Consider the following 8993-nt stretch of genomic DNA (forward strand, 5'->3'; position numbering starts at 1 on the left):
GGTGTGTAGTTTCCAGCCTCCATCCGTATTGGAAATGGTGTACACTGAAAGACAATAAGCAGATGTTAGAATAAAATAAACTAGTACAGTTTGCATATTTATTTTTACAATAACAATGTAGTATAAATTATACAAACAGAGATAATCATTTTCTAATTTGGGGGAAATACTTTCATATAACACTTAATGTAAGAATATGATAAAGTAAATACCCATTGACATATGACCAGAAATATTCAGAAAAAACAGTTTCAGAAGATTTAATACACTAAAACTATGTGTGAATTATGTTGTTAGAAGAATAACCATTTTTTTCTTTCAAGAATTCAATGTTTCCAGTGTACTGGCATACCCTTCTAATTTCAGCATTTGAGGAGCTGAGGCAGGAGGATACTCACAAGTTCCAATCCAGTCTGAGCTATGTAGTGAGTTTAAGGCCCTCCTGAACTCCATAGGCAGACCCTATCTCAAAACAAAAGCAAACATAATTAAGTGACAAGTAGATAGAATTTACAGGCACATAGAGGCAGAAACACATTGGAATTAGCCATCATGTGCTTAGTCGGACATGCTGTTACATTTTAATTTTTAACAGAAATGCTTAAATCATGTTATGTGTGAACTGACTGAACAAAAACATGCCATATTACAAACACCACACATATATGTGGCTGAACTGCAAAGTGCTGCCTTTTTCTTTGCTGGAGACAAAAGTAGAAACTTTAAGACTCAAGACAGGCTGAAACCATAATATTTTAAAGGAAATGCACGTATATTGCACAAAAGCAGAATAGACATGAGTGTCAACACGCAATAGCAGCAAAATGTTTGCCTGAAATGCCATAGCTTTGTGCTCACACTGGCTCTGGATTAGATTCCAGCTTCATAAATGATAATACATAGAATATTTGAGTTTATGTAAACAGTACAATACTTGTAATTATTGTTTTGTTTAAAGAAAACACCTCACAGTATGTTTGTTTTGAGTAAGATGATGGATGTAATAATACCGAGCACTGACCATAGAAGCAAGCGAAGACAGAACAAATGGAAAACACTGTATAATAACCATCCATGAACTGCTAATATAACAATGAAATCAAATAATTCTGTATCTATAGAAAGAAAAACTATTACCTGTAAATTGTATACCTGAACAATAAGGACAAATGCCAAAGAACTATCGATGTAAAGCAAGAATATACTTATGAGAAAAGGAGTCTTTGGGGACATAGTCCTGTGAGTACATGACTTGTTTGTGAACAATGTATTGAAAATTCATTACAGTGGTCAGAAGAACAGAATAAAACTAAACATGCTCATGCAAATACATATCTAATATCATTTATACATTTATCTTTGCATGCATGAGTCTTTTAGGATGAAAATATTTTTTCCATAATTTTATTGAGAGACAAATAGCAATAAGACAGTTTCAAATCAAATTAGTAGGACAATTTCAATAATTATCACATTGCATGCTCTCTTCCTGGTGGTTATTTGCTGTACAAGATGCACACATGATATCCTATTTACAAACAGCATTACAACAAATCCCTCTATGAGGATGAAAACTTTTGGTGCATTGATAAAGCCATTTTAATTGTATTGAAACATGAGTAAACAAGGTTACATATGCTAGACATATTTCTAGCATATAATTAAATATAGAATATTATTGGGAAAAAGTGATTATGTTTTTTCCTGTAATTATAGATAATGTAGCTTTTTTAAATTTGAAAGTTTTTATTTTATTGGTAGATTTCAGATATACATAATGATCACATTCATCAAAGGGAATTTATATTTATCTGTGATAAGATATATCTTAATTTTTATATTTCTTCCAATTTCACTTCCCTCCCTTCAACCTCTTATGCTATCCTCATTCACAAAATCTTTGATTCCATTTTTCCTTCTTTTCTATGCCCTTCCTTCCTTTCTCTTCCCCTCTCTATTTTCCCATTCCATTTGACAATTTGCTTCCTACTTCTTAATATCCATTACAACTTTTAAAATTATTTATTTGTTTCAGAGCCTCACTAAGCAACTCAAACTCATAGTGATCCTCCTGTGTCAGCCTCACCAGCTCAGGAATTACAGGCTTGCACCACCATGCCCAGTTTCAGTGGCCCACACAGCACACCTGGGGCTCTGAGGCTGGCATGATATGTGATACCAGGGATCGAACCCATGTCCTTGTGATTGCCAGGCAGGTGCTTAGACCACCAAGCTATCTCTCTAGCCCTTAATATCTATTATAAATTTTGGTTTTACTTTCAGTTTCTTGTACCAGAGAAACAATGCAATATTTACATATTTGTGTTTACCTTATTTCACATAAGTTGCAAGATGCATCCATTAACCTAGAAATTTTTCAAGTCTATTCTTTATGGCTCAGTAGTACCACATTGCAATAAAAAAATACACATCTTTTTTATTCATGTATTAGTTAATGGGCAGTTGTGCTGCTTCCCAGGTTTAACTATATTCCAACAGTGCTGCCATAAACATGGGTACACATACATTGGTGTGGTATGATGTCTTTAATTCTTCTAGGAAGATATTAAGAAGAGTAATAACTGGGTAGAATGGGACCATTAATCTCAGTTTTTTCAAGGAATCACCACACTGATTTTCACAGTCTATGCTCCCACCAAAGGTGAATAATTTGTTTTTCCCCACTGCCACACCAGCACTTGTTACTGTATGATTTCTTGATAATAGCCATTATTTCTAGAATGAGATGGAATCTCGGCTCTGTTTCAATTTGAATCTCTCAAATGACCAGTGATGTTGAACATTTTTTCATATATTTATTTATCCTTTCTTTCTTTCTTTTTTTTTTTTTTTTTGCGGAACCAGGGATTAAACTCAGGCCCTCGCACTTGCCACGGAAGCGCTTTTTCCCCTGAGCCATCTCCCCAGCCCCAGCCCTTTGATCTTCATCATCTGAGAAGTGTGTGTTCATCTCAGATGCCCATGTTTGGATTGGATATTAAACTTGGAGGTATGATTTTTTAGCTGTTTATATGGTCTAAACAATAATCCTTTATCTGAGGAGCAGCTGATGGAAAGTTTTTTCCATTTTGTGCATTTCCCATTCTGTTGGTTATTTATTTACTTCATTTGTTAGATTCATTCCTATTTCACTTTTTTCTTGAACACTATTATTAAAGGTATGATTTCCCTAACTTCTCTCTCAGTAAGTTTGCTATTTGTGCAGAAAAATACTATTGATTTTTGAGTGTTGACTTTGTATCTGTATGACAGAATCCAGTTATTAAATCTAAAAGGTTTTTGATAGAGTCAGGGGTCTCCTATACAGAATATCGTGTTACCTGCAAATAATAATTTAACTTCTTCCTGTATTATCCTTATTCCCTTTATTTCTTTTCCTTGTCTAATTGCTCTGGATAATGTTTCCAGAACTATGGTAAATAGGAGTAATCATAGTGGGCCTCCTTATCTTGTTCTTGATTTGAGAAAAAAAGATTTCAGCTCTTGATCATTTAATATGAGTTTGGCTTTTGGTTTGTCATAGGTGACATTTATCAGATGGAGATAAGACTATCTATTCGATTTTGTGTAAGATTTTTATCATAAATACATATTGGACTTTGACGAATGTTTTTTCTGCGCCTATTAAAAGATGCTCAAAGCACCAGATTAGGCAAAGTACAGAGGTCAGGATTCAATCCCTGGTGTGTCATGCCATGTCAGCACCACCCCTGGCATGAGTGGAGACAGTGTTTGAGATTGGGCTTAGTGGCTTGTGCCTATAATCCCAGTGATTGGGTAGCTGAAAACAGGAGAACCACTGTAAGTTCAATCTACATAGTGAGACCCTGGCGACCCTGTAGACCCTGTACTAAATACATTAAAAAAAAGAGATGCTCATGTGATTTTTGTATTTGGCTCTGTTGATATGGTGTATTACATTTATTTATTTGCATATGTTGAACCATCTCTGCATCCCTGGGATGAATCCCATTTGGTCCTGAGGTATAATTTTCTTGTTGATTTACTTCATCCTGTTTGCCAGTATCTTATTGAGGAATGTTGTGTCTATGTTCATTAGGAGGATTGAACTGCAGTTCTTGATCTTTCTCTGGTTTTAGTATAAGGGTAATACTTGCTTCCAGTAACGTTTTTGGATCATTGCTTCCTTTTCAATTTCATTAAAAGGTTAGAGGAACTATGTCATTAGATATTCTTTAAATTTCTTGAAGACTTCTTGTAACAGTGAATCTATCAAGACTTGGGCTTTTCTTTGTTAGTAGATTTTTAATTACATCTTCAATTTTATGAACTGATATTGGGTTATTTAGAAAATTTATCTCTTCTTGATTCAGCTTTCACAAATCATATGTATCTAGAAACCTGTCCATTTCTTCTCTGTGTCTTCCATCTTATTAGAGTAGAGGTTTTTGAAATAGGTACTGATGATCTTCTGGATTTCTGCAGAATCAGTTGTGACTTCAACCTTTTCATTCTTAAATTGCATGGATTTTAGCCTTTTTTCCCCTTTTGTTAATAAGTCTAAGGGTTCGACGATTTTATTTAGTCTTTCAAATAACCAACTTCGATTCATCAATTCTTTTCTTAGTCTTGTTTCCTTAGTATTTCTTCTTTCTTTGTATTGTTTTCTTAGTCTCAACTGCGTTAATTTCTACTCTGATACTTATAATTTCCTCTCTTCTATGAGCTTTGGACTTGGCTTCTTTTTGTAGAACTTTGAGGTTCAAAATTAGGTTGTTTATTTGAAATTGCTCTGTTCTCATGTGAGAGTTTACTGCTATAATTTTCCCCCACAGGGCTGCTTTTACTGTGTCCTATAATCTCCAGTACATTATATCAGCATTATCATTTAATTATAGATGCTATTTAATTTCATCTGTGACCCACAGGAGGCTGTGATTTAATTTCCATGCATTCATAGAGTTTTTGTGGTTTCTTTTGCCATTTATTTCCAATTTTATTGCACTATGGTCTGATAATTTACATGGGATAACTTCAGTTCATTTGAATTTAACTCTAGCATCTATGAGCTAGTATGTGTTCTACTTTCAGAATGTTACATACTCACCTTAGAGAATGTTCAGTGTGTTTTGATTTACTTCAGTATGTTCTATGAGTTAGTATGTGTTCTGTTTTCAAAGCATCCCATGCCCACCTTATAAAAATGTGTATTCTGATTTTGTGAGGTGGAAAACTCTGTAGACACCTACTAAATCCATTTATTCACAGGTTTGGTCCAGTTATAACATTTCTTTGTTGATTTTTTTATGTAGGCGTTCTGTCTGTTTGTGAGATTTGGATCCCCCATTACAATTATGCTAATGCTTATTTGATTTTTAACATGTTAATATTTGTTTTAAATAGGTAAGTGTGCTGGTATTTGGTGGATATATATATATATATTTACGATTGTTATCTCTCCTTGGACTTTTTCGTAAAAAAATGTGAAATGACTTTCTTTGTCTCTTTTGATCAGCCTTGGCTTGAAATTCATACTGTCTGCAAATAGAATAGCTACCTCTGAATTTTTCTTGGTTTCTTTTTCATGAAGTATGGTCTTTAATCCTTTGACTTACAGTATATGAATTTCTCTTTAGTTAAATGTATTTCTCATGTGCAACATATTGTTTGATTCTGGTGCCTTTTTAAAAAAGAATATGAAATAGTAAAAAAGAAAGAATAAAGAAAAAATAAAGAATTTGAAATGATACAACATTTCATTTAAGCAGAGTAATAGGAATCTAACAATGGTTTCTGTTTTCCATGATGTTATTTTCAAATTAGTTGTTTAGGTTACCAGACATAAAGCTGCAAAATTGGTTTTAAAAAAGTTATAAGAAATTAAAAAGAAAAAAATAAGAATAAAAAGAAAACATTTAAGCATTAACTGTTCCTTTCAAAAGACCAGCAGAAATTATCAGTATAATTATCCAAATTATCCTGTGTATATACTTAAGCATAACTTTTTCCCTTCTTTCTTTCATCCTTTTCCTTATTCCCATTAAGCAAATTCTTTCCCTTTCACAATATCTATTATACCTTTCAGATTTTATTTATTTTTCAGGTTCTCAAACTAGCAAGACAATATGTTTGTACATGTGGGTCTGCTTTATTTCACTTATTTTGATCGTGTTTGTTGAGCCATTTTACCAGCCTGTTTCTTTTGCTTGGTGAATTGAGACCATTTACACTGATGTTAAAACTGACATGCATGGAATTGACCTTGTACATTATTTTCCTTTTCATTCACTATCTTTCCCCTCTGTTTGACTTGCCTTTCAGCTTTTTTCTATTGGTATATCTTGAATTGTGGTCTTCATTATCTCTTTCTAATATATCCTTGAGAGCATTTTTGAGAGCTGATTTGGTTGTTGTCATGAGTTGCTTTAGTTGTTCTTTGTCATGGAAGTATAGTAATTCTCTCTTAATTTTGAAAGATAGTTCTGCAGGGTACATCAATCTAGATTGGAGGGTGGTTTCTTTCAGGACTTGAAATACTTTACTCCAAGCTCTTCTTGACTTAAGAATTTGTGTTGAGATGTCTACTGTGATCTTTACAGGCTTCCCTTTATAGGTGGCTTTCTTCTTTTCTCTAACGGCTTTTACTATTCTGTTCATATGCTAAATTTCTGGAATTTGATTACTATATGCTTTTGTTTAGATTTATTTGGGTCATGGCTACTTGGAATTCCATATGTCTCGCTTATTTTATATCAAATTCTTTTTCCATGCCTGGGAAGTTTTCTGTCATTATTTCTGTGAACAGCTTTTTATATGAACAGGTTTTTGTAGTGTCTCTTGTTTTCTAATTGACTCTGATCAATCTTATGTTGTTCTTTACATCATTTGTCTGTTTGATTTCCTTTACAGTTTTATTTTAGATCAAACTTTTTATTTTGAACTAATTGGAGATTCACATGCAATTGTGAAATCTAAATAATACTACATAACTTTTACTTGTAGTAACAACTTACCAAATTATAGCACAGTAGCGCAACTATTAGCACCTAAAATATAAATCAAATAGTGACAAAACGAAGGAACAAATCAATGCCAATGTAATAATATACCTAATTTTCAATATTCCCTTTCAGTAATGGATGGAATATCCAGAAAGGAAATCAATAAGGAAATAGCAGTCTTCAATAATACTGAAAACAAGTCATTCCCAGCAGAAGAATTCAGAGAATTCCTCCCAACAACAATAATATACATATTCTTCTCACACATACATAAAACATGCTAGAAATAAATTACATATTAGATCAAAACAGGTCTTAAAAAATTTAAGAGGATTGAAATTAATAAATGCCTACCTTAAAAAAGAAAAATATCATTAAACAACCTAATTTTATATCAAAGAATTAGAAAAATAGAAACAAAGTTAAGTAAATAATCCCATATTCAAACCATTGCAAAGAGTGAAATGTATAAGAATAAACTTAAGGAAATTAAATTCTTGTACAGTAATGCTTGCAAAATATTGAGCAATAAATGATAGAAAACATAAACAGAAAGTTATTTTGTAGTCACAGATCAGAAGGCTCAGTATTGGTAAAACATTTACAATATCTAAAGTGATTTGTAGGTTCAACCCAATTTCTATGAAAATTCCAATGACACTAATTACATAAACAGAAAAATCATTCCTAAGATTTACATGGAGCCACAAAAGACTCAAAATAGCCCAAGCCATCTTGAGAAAGAAAAACAAAGTTGAGGTACCATATTTTTAAATTTAGAAGTATATTTCAAAGCTCCAGTAACAAAACAGGTTCTGGGAGGGAGAAATAAAGGAACAAACAAGGTAGCGACCACTCAACCAGCTCCTCACAAGCACCAAGGCATACAGTGTAGTTCCTGACAGCAGGCACAGAGAAGGTGATAACGACATCTGTAGGGAACCAAGAGAACGAGACCTTTTTTTAAAAAAATAGGGATTGAAAGAAGACAAGAAGCATTATGTAAGAAGATGCTAAAACATCAGTGGTGAAAGTTCTCTTGCACAGTGTGCAAAGCCCTTGAGGTTTCTGGTGCAATTCTTTCGTTGTCTCCAGATGTCCAGGGACCTACAAGATTCCATGCTTTAACTTATCCCTTTTATTTTTTTGCTGAAAACAATGCTTATACTGATTAACAGTTTGGCTGTTGGGAGAGTCATGTCCTTATAGGTTCTATTTGTATGAATGTAAATAAAGAAAACAAATGAATACCTAGAAATCGTTGTGGCATGTTGGGATGCACATACTACTCCTTATCTGGAACATGCAACTTCCAGGATCATAAACTCAGTGACAGTAATGAATTAAAGAGGTAGAGTGTAAATAAAGGAAGATGGTTTATTTGGGAAAAGTTGGAAAAAGCGAAGGTAGGCAGCTACTCTGGAATACAAAGGGGCATCAAAATGAATACAGATGTATTTTGTCCTCATCTACTTTTTATTTAGCTAGTGATTTCTCCCATCACCCATGTGGGCACCAGAAAGTTGTCACTGTCTGATTGGCTCTCTGTCTGCCTTTGATACTAAGCTGAACACCTCTGTCTATATTGTTTTTGGCCATTCAATTTCTTCTTACCCCTTTGTGATGAATAAATGGGGAGGAATGCCTTTTTGTGAGACAAAGTCTTTTGATCTATGGTTTGTATTCTCTGAGTAATACTTTGTCATTGCTTTTAAGATTGAGGTATGTAGATTGTGATATAACAATAATAATAACTATTGTTATTCCTTATTTTGTTATGAATTTTGGGGTTTTTTCAGACAAGAAGAGTGCCTTTTAATATATTCTTCATTAATATGTGCTGTTATATTAAAATAAACAAAACTAACATGAGATTCAGCAACATCTTTTTATGGCTTTTTGAAACAGGGTTGCTCTATGTTCAGGCTGCCCTTGAACTCACTTTGTAGCTCAGGCTACAAAGTGAATTTGCAATGAACCTCTTGCCTCAGCCAACCAAGTGCTGGGATT

This window comes from Octodon degus, unplaced genomic scaffold (genome assembly GCF_000260255.1).
Source record: "Octodon degus isolate 3935 unplaced genomic scaffold, OctDeg1.0 scaffold00302, whole genome shotgun sequence".
NCBI classification, from domain to species: Eukaryota; Metazoa; Chordata; class Mammalia; order Rodentia; family Octodontidae; genus Octodon; species Octodon degus.